The sequence below is a fragment of the Oryx dammah genome, unplaced genomic scaffold, assembly GCF_014754425.2.
Source record: "Oryx dammah isolate SB20612 unplaced genomic scaffold, SCBI_Odam_1.1 HiC_scaffold_23, whole genome shotgun sequence".
Taxonomy (NCBI): domain Eukaryota; kingdom Metazoa; phylum Chordata; class Mammalia; order Artiodactyla; family Bovidae; genus Oryx; species Oryx dammah.
This window is the reverse complement of record NW_024070207.1, coordinates 103,213,051-103,234,509: the sequence shown is the minus strand read 5'-3', so window position 1 is coordinate 103,234,509 and position 21,459 is coordinate 103,213,051. Positions and strand designations below refer to the sequence as shown.

Below are 21,459 nucleotides of genomic sequence, written 5' to 3'. Positions count from 1 at the left end.
ATTTTCCAAAGTTTAGGTGAAAATTGGAATTATTGGCCGGGGGATGAAAGTGACATGATTATAAACATTTCTCCTTTATATTGCTTACCAGCAGGGATGAATTAACAACACGGTGCAATAGTACAAGCTTTCAGATTAGAGAAAAATGATTTATGTCCCAACTTTTACTTCATGGTCAGTGATCTAAGGTAAATCAGAACATCTTAGAGCCTCAGTTTCCACATGGGAGGAATAATGAAGGTAACTGTATATGCTATTCAGATCCTTCATGGGACATGGCAAGAATCAAATGGGATAACAGATGAGAAGGGGATTTATAAAATGCTATATAAACACATGGGATGACTCGTCAATTCCCTACTTGCACATGCCTTCTGTTCCAACAACCATAGCTTGGTAGAAGGACCATGGGACCAGGTGTCAGAAGATCTGGTTTTCTAGGCCAGTTTAGCCATCTTACCAAAATTACTTTCCCCTTTGTGCTTTAGTTTTGTTATCTATAAGATGAAAATTTTGGGTTGGATTATCTCTAAGATTCTTTCTTCCCCTTACATTTCATGATTTTATCTTTTCACACTTGAGTAAACCCATTTCTGTAGTCATATTAACTGACTGTAGATACCAGCCTAATGACACATTATACAAGTGTGCTATCAGAGATAAGTTAAAGGACAAGGCTTCAATCCTTCAAGTCTTTGGAGGAAACCTGATTCCTTAAATGATAATAGCAGAAAATGATCAGTGAAGAAAGGTAAGAATTACTTAGTTTATGGCATGCTGAATCTATTTCCTAAAGTAGAAATTCCTGTGCTGAGTGAGGTAGTGTTGACCAAATAATGCTGATGTAGGAGATGCTCAAAGTGTCCAGTGTGCATGCGTCCTTCAATGTATTTGTTTCTGCATGTAAGAAACACTGTCAGTAAGCTTTCAATATACTTTTGGGTGTGTGAATTCGTATTATGTATTGGGAATATATGCAATTGATTCTAATTTTTTTGGCTGCCCTATTTAGGGCAAAATGTGCTAAAATAAATTAAGACCTATACACCAGCCAAAGAAAGGAAGCTCTGCATTATGAATACTGAGAATGAACTTACAAGAGAAATGTAATGTTCATGATATAATAAATTTATTTGCATTACCTAAAGCTTGAAAGCAGAAGCCAGTGTTAAGCATACTCAGGAGCATGTGTTCTGGGCATGAGAAAAACAATCCAAAAAGTGATCATCTACACTGGGAAGCATTACAAAGTTTGGTAACTCTTCAATATGTCCCTGAGGACAGAGAAGCGATTTAAGATCACAAGAAGCTATTAAGAACATCTTCCTGAGATATTAAACATTTCACATGGACTATCCATAAAAAGGTGGGAAATCTCCTTCCTGAAATCAGAATAGATTCTTGTCAAGAAATGGTTTCAGTTCAGCTCTGCCATGGGAATAAACAGAATGACTGCCCTACAATTGAATACTTCTTTACACCATTTTGTAAATTCTGTATCTATAAGTATGGCATAAAAAATAAGACTGATAGCTTGAGGAGTCCTGGTTGTGAAAAACTACTGTAAAAAAAAGGCCCAACATTTTTTCATTTTCAAAAAGCTAACAGTAACCTATTTTTTTAATCCAATGGATGATGACTTCAGTAAAGACAATTTTGTCACAAAGATTTTTATGGAGACCTGCAGTATACTGAGTGGTTCTCCTGAGAAAACTGTTTACTGCTCCCTTTATAGTGGGTCAAGAGACTCTGAGGTTCAGCAGAGAACTATTTTATAGGCATCTTTCTAAACCCATGTGAAGGCAGATAAGTGGGTCCTAATGCTAGACAGAACTACTTTGAGCTAACTGAAGGAATTACACTAAGACCACTGGGAAGAAATAACAGGGGTCATGAATGCACTCATTGCTCACAGGAACTTTATTCATCATATTCCCGGTGCCAAGTCACAAACATTTTCTCATTTCATCCTAATGGTTGAACTTTCTTATTGACATCAGGTTTTTCATATTCCTTTAGGATTCATACTCCATATGTGTACTAGCATGGCTCCAAATTGGATTAAACCTCAGAGCACTAGAGGTCAAGTAAGATCTTTCTAAACTATGAGCTATTCTTAATCATTTGAGTTTCTATGTCAAAACACATCCTTTGGCATTTAGAGAGTGGTCTACTCTGAAGAAAATCAATCTTTTCTAACGTCTGTACTTAACTTTTCTGCCCCCTGTATATAAAGGGAGCGTGGCCACTTGAAAATGCTAATGTCTCAGCCAGGTAAATTAATTGATGGAAAACTGGAGAAAAGGCCCTGAAAATGAAAGTCTATGATGATATACTACATCTGTCACTGTGCTACCTACATCAGTTTATACCTCACACTTCTCATATGGTGGTAGAATCAGCCTTGTCTGAGGCTCTGTATGCCTAAAAAGGAGAAGAGAGCCAAGGTTAACAGTGAGCAAGTGGGAGAGATGTAACCCAAAGGCCATGATACTCAGTGACAGAGCAAGTGACAAGAAGTGGACGTGAGAGCCCTCTGTGTGGCTTCTTTGGAAACCTGTAGTACAAATAGTCTTTGAATTTATAGGTGTAAGATAAAACAGCAGACTATGGAGAAGAAAGATACAATGTTTGGGCATTATTTCCATTGGGATTCTGTCTGTTAATAGATTTGGCTTTGTAAGATCTGTTGAAATAAGAGCTAACTTTGAAATCTTTCCATTACATAAGAGAAAAAGAAAGAGAGTAGTTGGTACCCTAAGGTCAGCACTGCTTTTCATAGAAGTCAGGCATGGGTTCCTCCTCAGTGGGTTTGAGTTGTCCTTATATAGTGCATTGTATGAACGTAGACATCTGACTGGCTTGTGCTGCCTCCCAGTCAGGTCATGGCATATGGAAAATCTCAAGTGAAAGTTCTTTTCTGGTTACCATTTGATGACCAGCTGTGGATTAGGCAAAGGTTGTGCAGAGATACGAGTTTGGTGGGCCTCCTGTCTTGGAGCACACAACAGAATATGTGGTTTCTGAGAGTTGCTACCATTCAATGCCACAAAACCACTGGCTTCTCATTGGCTGAATGGCTCAGTTGATCTAGAGCCTCATCCACTGGGAGACAGAACTGATCACAGCACAAACACGTCCGTAACTGAGAGCCATGTCCTCTGCTCTATTTTGTTTTGTTAGTAGAGGCTAGCTCAGGCTTGTCTCCAAGCATCTCAGTGGAATAGACAACATCCTGTCCTTATGTGTAACAGGAAAGACAGTTGTGATTCATGGTAAAATGTACAAGGTGCATGCACACCGATCTATATCCAAGCTTGGGGCAACACTTCTAGGTTTGAGCTTTGACATTTTAGTAGAATAAATGAAAAGAAAATTTCATTTGAATTTCATAATTACCTACTACTAGTGTGATTTAGCGGAGAAGGCAATGGCACCCCCACTCCAGTACTCTTGCCTGGAAAATCCCATGGGCGGAGGAGCCTGGAAGGCTGCAGTCCATGGGGTTGCTAAGAGTCAGACACGACTGAGCGACTTCACTTTCACTTTTCACTTTCATGCATTGGAGAAGGAAATGGCAACCCACTCCAGTGTTCTTGCCTGGAGAATCCCAGGGACAGGGGAGCCTGGTGGGCTGCCGTCTATGGGGTCGCACAGAGTCGGACACGACTGAAGTGACTTCGCAGCAGCAGCAGTGTGATTTAGAAGCAGCTGGTAGGTCAATATGGTGCTCTTTTTTGATGTAGTTTTGGTACTAAGAGAAAAACATAAATGCTAGATACACCACTGTTTAATTTTCCCAGACTACTACAATCCAAACAATACATATACACACAGAGACACAAACATACAAAGTAATAATGTGATAGACACCATTGTTAGAGACTCAGCTAAAGTAACACTTGTTTCTATTTGACTCACTTGTGAATACTACCTAAAGATGAATGAGAATAACCATTGGCCTATATCCAAACATGGTTCTATTTGTTTTTTCTAAATGAGTTCACTAGTGGATCTTAACAGCATAAATCTACCTTCCATGATTAAATGCAAAAACCGTGAATGCATATAATGCTTTTAGACTGAACCAAGTAGTTTCATGAATAAAGATCCTCTTGGTCCACATAGGAAACCGTATTGGTGAGCAGCGGGTTGGCAATGAGTAAATTGCCAGATATGCTCAGCAGGTCAGATATGTACACCGGAGAAAGATCATGAAATTTATTTTATTTTTAATTAATTAATTTATTTTTTATTTTACTTTACAATTCTGTATTGGTTTTGCCATACATTGACATGAATCCACCACGGGTGTACATGCGTTCCCAAACATGAACCCCCCTCCCACCCCCCTCCCCACAACATCTCTCTGGGTCATCCCCATGTACCAGCCCCAAGCATGCTGTATCCTGCATCAGACATAGACTGGTGATTCGATTCTTACATGATATTATACATGTTTCAATGCCATTCTCCCAAATCATCTCACCCTCTCCCTCCCCCTCTGAGTCCAAAAGTCCGCTATACACATCTGTGTCTTTTTTGCTGTCCTGCATACAGGGTCATCATTGCCATCTTTCTAAATTCAATATATATGTGTTAGTATACTGTATTGGTGTTTTTCTTTCTGGCTTACTTCACTCTGTATAATCGGCTCCAGTTTCAAAAGATCATGAAATTTAGCTAGTACACTAGTGAAAACACAAATCTGGAGAGGTAACAACCCACACTGCAATTTAAAAGATTCTATACAGACTTAGAAATCTATTACAGTACAATATGCACACAAGGAACATAAATATCTACCAAGAGAGTTTGGTAGGCATTGCCTTTGAAGATTTTCTTTCTTTTTTTGGAAAACAAAACACAACAAAACACCTCCTGTTGCCCTGAATGCTAATGATGGGAGACTGTTGCTATGGTGATGCTAATTTCAACACCGTTGCCTGTGGACTTCACATGAACTCCCTGTTTTAACTTCTGCAAATGTCATTTACAAAATGAAAACCCATTAATGATTAGCGAGGGCACAATGTTCCACTTTAATTAGAATAATAACGAATGCTGACGCATAAACTACAGGTTTGTGAATCGCCACTGAGCCTATGGTGTCAAAATTAATTATGACCAATGAGGATACGGTTCTATTTTTTTTAAGGAAGCTTTAGATAGAATAGTTGTATTTTGACTTAAGAGGAATTAAAAACTCTCCATATTTTAATTTGAAGGTTAAAAAAAAACAGAAAGAACATCTCCCAATAGGACACATAAAAATTTAACTGTATGGAGGAAAACAGACATTGCAACCAAGGGTTAGATATTTCTAACTGAGTAGAACTAAAGAGAAACCAACTAACTGTCAAGTTTTTTAAAAGGGCAGGAAAATGATGGAGATAAGTTGCTTAATAATTTTTTTTTAATTTTTATTTTTACTTTATTTTACTTTACAATACTGTACTGGTTTTTTTAAAAAAATAATTATCTGAGGAAGAGAAGCTGCATATGACAAATATCCTGATGCTGGATATATTTTGATTTATGTGTTCGAACAGGGAAATACAGAGAAGACCTAAATCAGCTGGAAACAGGAGGGAAAAAATTATTTTCTCTCTGATGGCAAAAGATTAACTTACCTTAAAACAAAGATTTTTTTTTCACCTGCACAAATTTTTCAGTAAAATCTAAAGATGCAAACACTGTTTGCTACAAAGATTGTCTTATTTTTGATGCTCTAAACTGCCATTCTGGGTTATCCTCTAGTCAGTGAAATCATTTTATGCCACTAACCCAACCAATCAAATACTGGTGGTGTTTTTACCAGATGTATAGAAGGAGCCAAACACATTTTCAATATTAGACAAATCTTCCTAAGGAAGTGTCAAACCTCTGGGTTTGGAAAGATATGATGAATGGAAATGACACCAATTCTCTATACAATAGTCTCTAGAATGATCCTTGAAAAGCTCTTCTGTGTTCTAGATCTTGAGCCTAGCAACATTACAGGGTCTATATAGAACTATCAAATTACCTGTATTATTGAGGTGAAAGCAGTATCTGTGGTGGCCTTACCTGCCAACCTGACATCAAGCCAAGAGTATTTCACTTGAGAAGATAGCTGCCATCTGTCTTCAAAAGGGTAAAGTAAGAAGTTTGAGCACCTTTGTGTTTAAGTGAGAACTTACATCACTCAACAAAAGGTAGGATACAAATTATATAAATGATACCTTCTGAATATTATTAGGAAATTTTAAAAAAACTGGAAGAAGAAATTACCAATATTGTTCATAGCAGTTATCTGGGTTGTTATGATTGATTCAAAAATTTTCTTTATCCTTCTCTGTTTCCACAGGAAACATTTCGTACCTTTGTGAGGGGAGGCAGAACTTATTAAGCTTCCAAAATATGGATCAGACTTTGCATTTCAACTGAGAGATGTAGAGAGCTGCAAAGAGGGAACTCCTGTACTTATAACAAGAAAAAGTCTGGACAGATAAATCAATGACTTTTCATAAACCTATCAGATAAATGAGGTCATGGGACAAACAACCACTCTGAAGAGGGCTCCCCTGGTGGCTCAGTGGTAAAGAATCTGTCTGCCAATGCAAGAGTCAAGGGTTCGATCCCTCACGCCATGGAGCTACTAAGCTGGTGCACCACAACTACTCAGCCTGTGCTCTAGAGCCCGGGAGCTGCAGCTACTGAAGCCTGTGTTGCGCAACTAGAGAGTAGCCTCCACTTGCCGCAACTAGAAAAAAGCCCGTGCAGCAACAAAGACCCAGCACAGCCAAAAATAAATCAATAAAATTATAAAAAATCTGAAGAGAGCTGTCTTCAGCAACATACCAAGCCTGAACATTTGGACACCTGGGGCATAAGCCACCAGGTGCTATATCAACTGGTAGAGAGGGAAAACTCCTGGAGGCCATGGGAGGGCATGAGAGTGTGAAGCTCCTGGGGCCATAGTCACAACAGGGTTCCCCACTTTTTGCAGGCTTTTTCCTCCAGGAACAGAATCAGAATCTCACAGGGGGATGGGGAGAATCTAGAGAAAGTCCTCCACTCTGGGAGGTACTCAGTGGGGAAAGGCCACAGCAGCCAGCCACTGTGAGCTTGCCCAAAGTCTTCTCCCTTAAGGAAGGAAAGGCTTAATCAGCAGAGGAAAGGACATCACTGGAGTTTACTGGTGAACCACCATGACAGTTGAGTTAAGGGAATACCACTCATTTCATTTAGGTGAAAAAAGAAAGGAGAGAAAAAATCTGTAGGGGAAAAGGCCTCATTACCATTGACTAACAGCATGGGTGGGCATTCACTACAGGGGAGGGGAATGGGAGGTTTAAGAAGTTCTTCCGCTGGAGAAGGTCACAGCCCTAAGATTCAGGCCAACTGTGTATTACTTAGAATGTTAGAGAATGCCCCCTGCCCCATGCTTACTCTATTGGCACACAAACAAGCCTCCAATAATAAAACAAAGTAACCAGCGGCATTTGAAGGATCTGGTGCCCATAGTAACAACACACCTCAACAACGATAACCATAGCAACACTTCCAACACTACTCATCTCCCAACCAGATTATGATAAATCACCACACTAAAAGTGTATTTACCTCACCATCCACTACTCTGTACAAGATGTCTGGCTTTCACCCAAAAAATCCAAGGCATGTCTTAAAAAAGGAAAATCACAGTCCAAAGCAATCATAAGAACCAGACTCATATATTTCAGACACTGGAACTATCAGACAGGAGATTTAAAATAACCATAATCAATACATTGAAAGCTCTAAGGGAAAAGGAAGACAGTGGTGAAATCTAACAGGTCATTTCAGCAGAGATGAATACTGAAGAATGAATAACATGAAAATGCTAGAAATAGAAAACACAGTAACAAAAAATAAAGAATGCCTTAAATGGATTCATCTGTAGATTTGACACAGACAAGGAAAGAATCAGTTAATGTGAAGACAGGGTAGTAGAAATTACATAAACTGAAAAGGAAAAAAATGGACAAAATTCTTTAGCTTTAATACAAATGAAACAGTTTTCCATTATTACTTTGGTATCTAGAAAAGATGTTTGTCATATTAAATAATTTTGATTCAATCATTCTGATCAAGAATAAAGAACTATGAATTAAAGAGTTTACTCACAGAAGCAAGCTTTGCTAGGCAATCAAGTCGGTACAAAATATTTCAATAGACTAGTGACATTCCAGTTGTTTAGAATGATGTATTTTTTTTTAATTTTATTTTTACTTTATTTTACTTTACAATACTGTATTGGTTTTGCCATACATTGACATGAATCCACCACGGGTGTATACAAGCTCCCAATCCTGAATCCCCCTCCCACCTCCCATGCCATATCATCTCTCTGGATCATCCCCATGCACCAGCCCCAAGTATCCTGTATCCTGTATTGAACATAGACTGGCACTTCGTTTCTTACATGATAGTATACATGTTTCAAAGCCATTCTCCCAAATCATCCCATCCTCTCCCTCTCCCTCAGAGTCCAAAAGTCCGTTCTATACATTTGTGTCTCTTTTGCTGTCTTGAAAAATGTTTTAAATTAAGAGTTTCAGGAAATAAAAAAGGTCCAGAATAAAAAATAACCAGAATATTTTCTCCCATGCCCCAGAATTAGTAATGGTTAATATTTTGTCTTTGCATAAAGCTCCTGTTTAACCAAAATAAAACATTAAAGATGACATTCAGGTCCCCTCCCATATATATGGGAGGCCCCCTCCCTTATACTATGACTGATGTATATTTTGATGTATATTTTTCCAGGGTTTAAATTATTATTTTTTTTAGATTTTGTTTTTAATGCTGCAACTGCCCTTCAAAAAGTAAAGAGCTTAAAAATTGTCCTTCCAAAATTAAGCATTAGACTCTCAATCACACCATGATTTTAGTTATCTGTTATACCCAAAGGCAAATTTAAATTAATCACTTCAACCATGACCCATGTCCTTCTCTTTCAAACTCTGGACATATATCATCCATCGACTTGGCAGTGCTTCTTGCACGTAAAAAACTACTGCAAAATCAAATGTCAACAAGCAAATTGCCACCCCAAATCTGGTCTTTGTTCAGTGTTCCTATCTCACTACAAAGTTATCATCAATTGTCCATTGTCCAAAAATCTAGGTGTGATCTGTCAACATGTTTTTTTTTCCTTTGCAACCCCTTCACATGTTATCTTATCCTCAAGCCCTAAGGATTTTTACCTCCTACATTTCTCTCAAATCTCTTTCCTTTTCGATATCTTCAATCCACCATTATCATGGTCCAACTACCATCATGCCTCACCTAGGTTTCATCACTAAACTTCAAATATTTATAGCCATGTGGTCCCCATCCAACTGCATCAGTCAGAGCTTTTTAAGTTTTCTCTCCACTCCCTCCAACAATAGTTACACTGTCATTTAATGTATCTTAACTCCATTATTTGCTCCCTGGCTATACTTAAAGATAGTATAGATGCATGTGTGCATGCATGCCCAGTTGCTCAGTTGTGTCCAACTCTTCGTGACCCCATGGATTGTAGCCTTCCAGGCTCCTCTGTCCATGTGATTGCCCAGGCAAGAATACTGGAGTGGGTTGCCATTCCCTTCTCCAGGGGATCTTCCCCACCCAGGGCTACATCCCATGTCTCCTGAGTCTCCTGCATTGGCAGGTGGATTCTTTACCAATGAACTACCTGGGAAACCTGTATAGCATGGCTATTGCTTACCAAAGCTACCCTCTACATCTGGCACACATACCATGATAAATAAATACTCACTGAATGAATGAATGGATCAAACAATAAAGAGCATATCTTGAAATAACTTTGTGAGTTTCCTTAGGCAAGGAGAATCCAAACCGTTTCTTAAAAGCATAATCATTAAACAACATTTTAACATTTGTGTCAAATTTTGAAAGCAGTAATAAACAGCAGTTTCTGTTTTTACAAATATAGATGAGGTTAAACAAAATATACCAAGTAAAAAATTCATACCAAATTGACTAATTATGGGTGAAATTGGCCATTTATGCTTCAACAATGATCAGAGATACCCTTATAAACTACGCGTTTTTAATGAATAACACATTTTGTAGTTTTATGGTTTCATTTTAGCATTTCAGAACAGTTCACAAATACACCAATTACTTTGTAATGATATTGTACTCTCATATTACAGGCCAATGCAAGGAAGTAACAGCACAGTGGATTTTGAAAGCATAGGGGAAATTCTTGGATGCTTAAGATAATGCTCTCTAATCCTTGTACCTTGTTTATACATGTTTTATAGTTTTATACAGATCTTTAATATAGAACTGAAATAAAAACAAAGAATTATTTTAGCTCTTTAAGTTGAAACCTTTTCAAATTTATTACTCCATTTATTTGGGGGGCAATTTTTTCAACTGTGGTAAAATATACATAACATGATATTGATCATTTTAACCATTTTTATATGGACAATTCAGTGGCATTAAATACTTTCAAGAAGTTGTACAACCATCACTGCTGTCCATTCCCAGAACTTTTCATCATTCTCTCATTCCAAACAGAAATGCTGTATCCATTAAACTATAACTCCTTTCCTCTTCACCTACTTCCTAGGCAGGCAATCAGTAATCTACTTTCTATCTCAATGAATTTGACTATGGTAGGTAACTAACATGAGTGGAATCATACAATACATATGCTTTTGTGTCTGCATTATTTCACTTAACAGTGTTTTCAAGGTTCATTCATATTATAGGAGGTATCAGAGTTGCACACCTTTTAAAGGCTGAATAATATTCCATTGCATCTACTGTCACCTTTTTTCCTCTGGTCATCTGTTGATGGGCCTTTGGGTTGTTTCCTACCTTTGGGCTGTTCTGAATGGTGGTGCTATGAACATTAGCATACAAGTATCTGTATCAGTTGCTGTTTTCCATTTTGAGGGGTATATACTTATCAGCACAATTGCTGGAACACAGGGAAATTCAAAGTTTACCTTTTTGAGGACGTACTATTTTCCACAGGGTCCACACCATTTTACATTCTGACCAGCAATTTCTAAATTTCTAATTTCTCAACATCATCATGACCACTTTTTGTCTTCCTGTTTTTTTTTTTTTTGGACAACAGCCACCCTGTTCAGTGCAAAGCAGAATCTCATTATGGTTTTGATATGTGTTTCTCTAATGACTAAATGTTGGAAATCTTTTCGTGGGCTTAATTCCTTTTTTGAAGGTTGTTGCCATTCTACTAGATGCATTAAACACTGTGAGTAATCAGTTTTAACTTTTGGAAAAAATTTGCCCATTTAAAATCTGCTAGTATAGTTAATAGCAACTACTTGCCTAACTGGATCATTTGAGGCCCCAGGTCCTATTTGATCCATGTCCATTTCCTCTACTAGGTGGACAGGGACTGTTCCAGGGTTATGGGAGTTCCAGGAGGGCAGGGGCTATGCTGATATTGCTAATTACCATATTTCTGGGCTCATTACCATATTTCTGGTGTCTAATACAATATCTGGCACAGTAGCTTCCAATAAATAAAGTGTGGTTAATTAATTTAGCAACTCTATTATGAACACATTTGCAGAGCAGAAACAGGTTTAATACTGAGAAGTCCTAGGGTTTCCTGTCTCATCCCAATGGACGATATCCCATCCCATGACTCTATGAACTGTATACATGTTACATGTTACTGACTCCCAAAGTCACAGCCCTTGACCTGACCTCTTCCCTGAGCTTCAGGTTCCTACAACCAGCTGCACACTTAGGTACCCAATAGGTGCCTCAAACTTCACATGTCTAAACCTAGACATTTCCAGAATTTCTATACAGAACAGTGACTATCTAGTTGGCAAGCTTATTCTTTTGTTTAGATCATATGTTTGCCTGTTGCCAGCGGGGAAAAAGAGGCCAGTGGGTATTACTGAGACTAAAAGTCCTCCAAGTCACCTCCTGGTGCTGCCAATGGTGTCTAAGACAGATCTCTTGTTTTCCCTAGCAAACTCATTCATCCCTTCAGGTACCTGTTTCAGACAAAAGCCCAGGAGACATCTGCATTGCCCTCCTACCCTGACTCCTGACCTCCTGTGCATCAGCAAGAGCTGCTGATTGTTTCCAATCCTGTATATATCCCCCAACCACTTCTCAGGATCCCGGCAGATACCATTCTCTAGATCTAATCTACCATGACTGCTTTCTGCACACCTAACTGGTCTCTCTGTTTCTACTCTGGCCTGTCCTGTTTCTTTACCCTCTTCCTGCACGTTCCACCCAGTATATGCACACAGCAGTCAATTATGTCCTGCCGATCTAGTGTGGTCCCAAACTGTCCTATAACAAGGTACTAGCATAAAATATAACAAAAGCAAAACACCTCTAAGAAACTTTACTTGGGGCATTGAGAAAGATCAGTGTTTGTATTTCAGTCAGTGTTTGTATTTCAGAAGATTTCCTCTTTGGACTTCCCAGGTTGCTTAGTGGTTAAGAACTGACCTGTCAATGCAGGGGACACAGGTTCAATCCCTTGTTTGGGAAGAGTCCACATATCGCAGAGCAACTAAGCTCATGCACCACAGCTACTGAAGCTTGCACACCTAGAGCCCCATGCTCCATAGCAAGAAAAGCCACTGCAAAAAGAAACCTGTGCACTGCAACTGAGAGTGCCCATGCTTGCTGCAACTAGAGTAAGCCCATGCACAGAAAAGACGACCCAGTGCAGCCAAAAAAAAAGGTTTTCCTCTTTGAGGCTGCAGAAAAGTGTGTTCAGGGCTCAACTTCAAGAGTATTCTTGATTACAAATCAGATATATTTTGCTAATTTGCAATATAATTGAAAGTAAAGTTTGACAATAAGTATACTTTAAATTATAAACACTGAAAAAAGCAAACAAAACCGAACAAAAAACAGAGTGTGTTGTCTGCCAAAATGCCTTTTGTTATTGTTGTTATTCATGGTTGCATGATTTGAACCATCGTAGAAAGACTATCAGAGGAAGTGTTAGGCGCTAAGGCATTTAAAGGACTTTCTTCTTTCTTTGTAAAGGATACATGAAACCTGGAAATCAGAAACATATTTACTGCAATACTCAAAGTATCAAGAACTGCCCAACAAAGGTTTATTTCAAATTAGTTTTCAAATTTAAAAATAACAGGATTAAATTATACCTTTATAGTTTCTATTAGACACTTAAGAGTGGCTTGTATGTTTTCTGATTGGTTTATAAGCAGGTGTGATTCTACTATGTTCAGGATCACATCTCTCATTTCCCAGAATAATGGAGTTCAAAGTGCATTGCAATTACTTAAGGGCATATATGTTATCTTATAACATCTATAGAATTTATGGCTTCCCAGGCAGCTCAGTGGTAGAGGATCCGCCTGCCAAGGCAGGAGACGCAAGAGATGCAGTCTTGATCCTTGGGTTGGGAAGATCCTCTGGAGAAGGAAATTACAATTCACTCCAGAAAATCCCATGCACAGAGGAGCCTGGCAGACTATAGTTCATGGGGTTGCAAAGAGTCAGACACAACTACGTACTCATGTGTGCAGAGAATTTCAGAGAATTTATATCTTCAGACACTTGGGCTTAAATACAACCTATCAGATTATTATTATTTCATCTCTACCTTACTTTGATGTTTTACATCCCAAATTCAATTTCCTAGAGATTTCCATTGGAGAAGGCAATGGCACCCCAGTCCAGTACTCTTGCCTGGAAAATCCCATGGATGGAGGAGCCTGGTGGGCTGCAGTCCATGGGGTTGCTAAGAGTCAAACATGACTGAGCAACTTCACTTTCACGCATTGGAGAAGGAAATGGCAACCCACTCCAGTGTTCTTGCCTGGAGAATCCCAGGGATGGGGGAGCCTGGTGGGCTGCCATCTATGGGGTCGCACAGAGTCGGACATGACTGAAGTGACTTAGCAGCAGAGATTTCCTTAGATGCATTATTAACCTGTACAACAATAATCTGTTTCTTACAGTGCACACTACTAATAATCTTTGTAATCATTTCCCATGCCTCCATTTTTATTTTGGAATACATATATTTAGGTAAGGAGAAGCAAAAACAGAATCTTCATTTGACAGAGTACTATGAATCAACTCAGTCGAAGTTGGTATAATCAAGCATAAAACTCTGAATAAAGTTACTGTCTTTGAGAAGTATATCCAATAAACCTAAGTCTACTTTTCTTAATTTTGCTGTTTATAAAACTTGGTGATAAGAGGCTTTTGTCCACTACAGAACTAGATATTTGGATAAAAATGTTGCTGGTCTGGGATTCATGCTACCCCAAAGCAATATCAATTTGCTGGGGGATTATTTTCCTCTGTTCTTATTCAGTGTTAGTAGTTTTAAATATTTTAAGTTTCTTTTTCCCCAGTGTTTTATGAAATTAATTCTATATATTGGGGGCCACAGCAACTATTGTAAAGGTGTGACCCAAATTGCCTGATGATAGTATTCGGTATGCCTCTGCCTCTCCCAGATCCTTCAGATGGTGCTATTTTTCTACATTCTATTAGCTATCAGGATTTTCAGGCTTTAATTTTTTAAAAAATGTTCCATATCTGAGCCCTCTGATACATCCTGAGTTATAGTTACAGTTACAGTCAGATAACTTCTCAGGAAAAATGACTTTGTAGTTGGAACATGTTTTCTCCATCCTTCCATATTAATTTTTTCCAGTTCACAACTCACAAAAAGATTAGTATGCTTTGAATCTATCAGCCAGTGTGGAAAGATCAAACTTCTACCTCAACACTGAGCTGCTTCCTTTCAGCTTATATATCTTCTGCTCAAGCAATACATTCAAGGACTTGGAATATAATTGGCAATTTTGTTGATGATGAACGAGGCTGAGCAGAGTAAGGATGACTTTTGCTACTCTGCAGTACTTACAGTAAAACAGAAATGGCTTGGCAGTTGCATATATGAAATAAGAGCTAGATAAACAACTCTAAGTTTCTTGACAAGAAAGTCTATTTAAAAAGATATAATGCAATGACTTTTCTGCCTACCAAAATAAAAGCAACTCCCCGCCCCGACCCCGCAAAAGAAAACAAAGCTCTATTTGAAAAGAAAATAGATATATAAAAAATAGATATATAAAAGCTTTTTTTATATATCAGTATTAGACACCTATGCAATTAATCTATTTTCTATATGCTTGATAAATGACTCTTGAGAGTCCCTTGGACTGCAAGGAGATCAAACCAGTCAATCCTAAAGGAAATCAGTCCTGAACATTCATTGGAAGGACTGATGCTAAAGCTCCAATACTTTGGCCACCTGATGCGAAGAACTGACTCACTGGAAAAGACCCTGATGCTGGGAAAGATTGAGGGCAGGAGGGGAAGGGGGCAAGAGAAGATCAGATGGTTGGATGGCATCATTGACTCAATGGACATGACTTTGAGCAAACTCTGGGACATGGTGAAAGACAGGGAAGCCTGGAGTGCTGTACTCCACGGGGTGGCAAAGAGTTGGACATGACTTAGCAACTGAACAACAATAGTTCAATAATAGTTCAACAATAGTTCAATAACAATAGAACAACAATAAAATGACATTTAATAGTTACCAGCAAATGGAAAGGACTGGTTGAATAGAATTAAATTCCACACTTGAAGTCTTTCTTTCCCATTGGATGCCACTATGGTTCTGTTGTAATGTCTCTCTCAGACTCTACCACCTATCTCATCCCAACCTGTTTCAAAATCTTTTACTGTTAAGACATAAGGCTACATGCATTCACCAAACAACCTTAGCACCTGAGGTAGCTTGTGTGTTTTGACAGAAACAGAATTTGAAGGCATTTTCCTGAAATATCCTCACAACAGTTTTGGCAAGGAGCTTCTAAAGGAATACATTCACTGGAAAATGCTTCCTCTAAAACAGCAACTTTCAAAGATGTTCAGTTTCTCAGCAGTTCAACCAGGCACCCCATGCCATCAAGTATTTCTCTCTGCTCTCACCCAACTGAAACACAGAAAATGAATGAACTCATGGCTGAAATTGCTCCCCAAATATGACTTAATCAACTGCAATTCCAGTTAGATTACCTGGAATAAAAACATTATATGGAACACCTCTAATCTGGTTTTCTCTCTTCCTTTATAAGAATGCTTATGAGGATCAGAGGTAAGTGCTCAAGGATGTGTTTAATCCCCCAAATCAAATAAAACAAATTATTAAATATTTATTTTCAAGTTATATGTGAGGTAATAAGGTGCTAAAGGATGATGCAAAGATATCTAAAGCAGGTGTTGTCAAGGAGTTTACAGCTTAACTGGGGAGAAGAGGGATCTGAAAATTAACAAAAATATTTCAAGAGTTAAACAGGAAAGATGGGAAAGATGACTTATGGCTTGAAGGTAGTTACAGAGGTCCTTGCTGTCTCAAAGAATGATTCTAAGGTAATTAAAAAAATAAATGCCATATACATAATTTTTGATATAGAATGTGTAAGTGTTATATCCCTCACTAGTCTTGAACCTGACCTTTTCTTAAACATTTGACTTCCTAGAACTGGGGACAACATGATAAGGGAGAACACATGGACCCATTTATTTTCTTTCCTTTTGTTTCCTTTTTCTCATTGCAAAGAGAATTTTAAGTTAAAACAAGTACACACTGTGTAAGTATAAAGGGCTGAATTTAGAACTGGATTCACATAAAGTGCAGATTTTATCTAGTACCGATCTTTACTAATGATTCAAACGATTATAGGGAAACACCAGGCACAGATAAAACATTCTTCACCTGGAGGAACCTGAAATAATCAGATACAATGACTCAAATATCCCTATTCATTCATATTCACAGAAAGGCTTTTAAAACATTTATGCATAAATAGTGATATTGAAAGGAAGCCATTTCCATCTTCAAAGGCTTCCATTTTATAATCTGTTAATGACAAACATAGGGGAATACTCCAGTGACCATGCCCTGTTTTCCATCCAGTCATGACTCATAAAGCCATAAATTCCAGGTTTATTTACAGTAAGTAAAATAGCCAGACCAGGTATATCCTGCTAAAAACATTTTATAGATAGGGACTTTCAGGTATCTTTCTGCTAGTTAAAGGCCATTAACAAGATTAACAAGGTCTGGGTGGTCATTAGCATGTTTATAAGGAGGTCTGTTGAGTTGAGGTCATTCACTCCCCTCATCCCATAGGGAATGAGTTACAAGCCTGCTGTTAATACTCTTTTATCCTCTACCTCCTTCTCTCCCTCTCCTTCCACCTCCCTTCTTCTCTCTCTCTGTACATATACATATATATGTATATAAATATGCGCAGACATACAGGTATAGATGTAAAATGGTCATACGTTTTCTTTTAGTTTTAGTTACAAAGATACTTGAGGCTTCCCTGGTAGCTCAGATGGTTAAGAATCTGCCTGTAGTGCAAGAGACCTGGGTTCAATCCCTGGGTTGGGAAGATCCCCTGGAGAAGAAAATGGCACCCCACTCCAGTATTCTTGCCTGGAGAATCCCATGGACAGAGGAGCCTGGTGGGCTACAGTCCATGGGGTCACAAAGAGTTGGACATGACTAAGGGCCTAAGCACACACAAAGATACTTATCCCTTTAGTTTTTGCTATACTTATGCTTGGCCCCTCGTGTTCCATTTAGGGTTCATTCTTCCCTATTATTTGATGGGGTTTTTTTGGCAGAAAAGTTTGTAGCACTGAAATAAGTTAGAGTGAAGAGAAATAACTTGGCCTTATATTTGACAAAGCACACATTTATAGATTAGTATGGGGTGACTCTATATAATCAGATAGACATTTTTCTTAATTTTCAGGAAATACAAGTTATTCTTTACTCTCAAAACCATATGAATTGCCCAAAATCATTTGCTGACTTTAAGTCATTACAAAAGAAAGCATAATAAATACTTGTTAGCCACTATATAGTTATAATAATAAAAAAGAAGAGAAGTCATTCTACAGTAAGGTGAGATTTTCCACACGTAATGCATGGGGCTACCAAATGCTCAGTGTCTAGGGAAGTCAGGACTTACAACCATAGGCTATTTGCCTTGTAAGGCTAGAACCATGGGCCTGGGATTAATGGCGAAGAGGAGACTCTGTTATCAGAAGGAGGGGATGGTATCAAATTCACGGACAAGCTCTAGTGTCAAAAAGCCTCCCAAAGAGTTGTCCCAGTCCATCTGAGTTGACCCTGTGATACCCTTCAAAAGGGCTTAGAATTGGGAGTATGGGGAACAACACATGCTGTGGTGTCTATAACATTAGGTTATTTCTCTTGCATACTTGCATCTCTGCAAAGCCCTGATGGAAGTGCCAAGAAGTGACTCAGACATCCTCCACTTTCTCAGCTTCCACAGAGGTAAGCAAATGCTTACATCATGGCTGGCCAGGTTTTTGTTTCATTTTTTGTGGCCCTTTATTGACAAAAGCAGCATAGGGAAGCTTAGGTCTTGGCAAGAGCACAGTGGCAGAAGTTGATTAGCAAGGGCAGAAACACAATGCGAGGAAGAACTAGTAGGGTAGTGTGGGTGATTTTCAAGATGGCGGCCCTACAGTGGCAGTCTGGCCACACTTGCTTACACTAAGGGCCAGTTTTCAACCAACAATACTAGGAAGTTGAAAGAGCTGGGGACAATAGAGGAAATATATTAGTTGTTATTATAAATCTCCATTCTCTACTCTTTTATGAATTTTTTTCTCCCAATTCTCAACACTTCCCCTACCAAATGGGTCCCCACCTGCATTCTCAAGAATCCTGGCTAAGTTGGCCCCTGCCATTGGGGAGAGGCAACTAACTCCCACCCAGGTGAGGAACTCCCAGCAACTTTGATCCACTAGAGTGTGCATGTGGGGGGTAAGGATAGTGATTGTGGGGGTCCTAGTTTGGACACGAGGTGGGGCAAAGCCAAATGAAGTCACAGGGTTGGTGGGAAGGGCACAGAGCTGGGTCTTTATTACTGTGAATGGAGAAAATCACCAGCCTCTCTGAGTCTCAGCAATTTCTTCTTTATTAGATACTAACTGGGGTTGTTAACCTCATAAATGGGAAGATAATAGCTAGTTCTAGCACTTCGTAGGCACATGTTACACTTAGCTTTTCATCCTGTCTCAGAGGTCATATGGACCAGAGCTATGAGACGCTCCCTTAGTAGAAAACAAAAGACCGAGAAAAAGTGAACACACCGAAAGGAAACAAAACCATAACAAAAAAATTCCCAAAATAGCAAAGAAGCAAGATACAAATGATTCTCTGCACTGACTGTTTGACTCGCAACAGCTTTGGGGACCAAGACAGATGTGGATACGCTGAGAAAGAAAAACAGAAAAAGCAACTGAAAGTTTCAGGGGGAGCAAGGAAGCTTCTCTGCTTCATCCACCTGGTAGTTCACGGTACAACAGGAGACGTAATCATTGAATGTGGACAGGGGCCTCATAGAGGACCTGTTCTTAGGAGCTTTACGGGCTGCTGAAAACAGAGAAGTTTTTTTTCTTTTTCTTTTCTTGTGCAAGGATGTGAAAATATTGCAAGGTGACAGCACTGATGCATACAATGCACTCATTTTATTTTTCAAAAGAAATTATGTGTGTGTGTGTGTGTGTGTGTGTGCTGACAACTTTTCAGAAGGAAGTATTCTCATTCCTTCTCCCTACCCTCTGCCCTCCTCCCTGTCCTCTGGAATGAGGGAGGGGAAGACTGAATGGGATTTGGAGTTTTCCCGCTGAGAAAGGGACATTTTGTGCAACCAGGTCAATGTTCAAAGGACTAATGCTCTAAGGAAATTATCCAAAGGGGAGAGGCGGTTCAGGGTTATTCAGTTATTTTCAAATGCTGTCTGGGCTGCTGCTAACCTTTGTAAAGGCCAACAGGATGTGGCTTCCCAGGGGGACAGGATAAGAAGCAATTAGAGGAGCCTAGGAGAGGCTCAGGAATGTTTGGGAATGTACAGATACCCCAAATTATATGGGAATGCCAAGAACAAAAATAAACTAATTTGATCAAGGATATCTGTGTGCTAGAAAATATTCTAAACACATAGCTAACACTGGACATAGCTGTAAGATTTTCTTAAAAACCCATGTTTGGGAATGCATGTACACCCGTGGTGGATTCATGTCAATGTATGGCAAAACCAATACAGAATTGTAAAGTAAAATAAAAAAAAGTAATGTTGAATATTCAGATAAGATACAGAAAAAAAAAAAAAAAAACAGCACTCAGTATCTATTAGATGTCAGTGAGACTTCAGTTCCATTTTGGAGAACTTCATTCATATTCCCTACGTGTCAGAAGGGAGAATGGGTGTGAGGTTAGCTAGTCACAGAGTCAGATTATGATAAAGCTGGGTTTCCAATGCAGGTTTATTTGAGGCCACAGCCCATGGTCTTTTCTACCACACAACTATGGAAGAATGAATATGTTTCACAAAGCTAGAAAAAGAAAATGAAGCAACAGCTGAAATAACTTATTCCTCTTTTTTGGGGAAAGAGACCTAAATATATTTCATGAACACTCTCACATTCCCCAAGGTGCTACGAATGAGGTGAGGGGAAATACCTGGGAAATATACCAGAATTTTTGACCTGTACACAACACTGTATTTTAGCTGCAGCATATATGTGCATATGTACATATGTTGCCACCTTTAAACATTACATATGGCACAGAATGTTATAGGATTTTTTCTGTAAAAAAAAAAAAAGTCACTATCATTCTCCTCAGACTCAGTGGCTGCTATATCCCAGCCCCAAAAGTCAATCTAAAGTAAACGCTTAGTGAAACACAGAGGTTGATCAACTTAAAGCTCTACTGAACACTGCAAAACCTGAAGAATGATCATGAGTGGCATTTAAGAAAAACAAAAAGACCCCAGTTCTACTGAAACAAAGAAAGCTAGAGCTCAGAATGATTTCAGGCATTATCAGGTGGGCTAAGTCGTATTGCAAATCACAGTGTTAAAGACAGAGCAGAATCCAGACCTCAGGATTTTGTGTGTACCATTCAGACACTCAGCTAAGGATCATCTGCTAGGCACTGGGTTTAAGAGACCTGAGAAATTCTACAGGGTTTCCCTGGTGGCTCAGCTGGTAAAGAAGCTGCCTGCAATGCAGGAGACCCCAGTTTGATTCCTGGGTTGGGAAGACCTGCTAGAGAAGGGATAGGCTACCCACTCCAGTATTCTTGGGCTTCCCTGGTGGCTCAGCTAACAACGAATCTGCCTCCAATGCACGAGACTTGGGTTCAATCCCTGGGTTGGGAAGATACCCTGGAGAAGGGAAGGGCTACCCACTCCAGTATTCTGGCCTGGAGAATTACATGGACTGTACTCTATATAAGACTCAGCACACTTTGTAATATTAACTGGTGGCAAAGTGGTGAAGAATTCGCCTGCTAAGTCTGATGTATGAAGCTGAGCATCCAAACTGGTGCTCTGTGACAACCCAGAGGGATAG

At 39.0% G+C, this 21,459-nt stretch overlaps 1 protein-coding gene across 8 annotated transcripts in view; it reads right to left on the bottom strand.

Annotated features, from left to right (window-relative positions):
* The window catches only part of DMD (dystrophin), a 2,254,125-nt gene that overhangs the window by 193,310 nt on the left and 2,039,356 nt on the right, over positions 1 to 21,459 (bottom strand). The gene's annotated exons all lie outside the window — the stretch shown is intronic.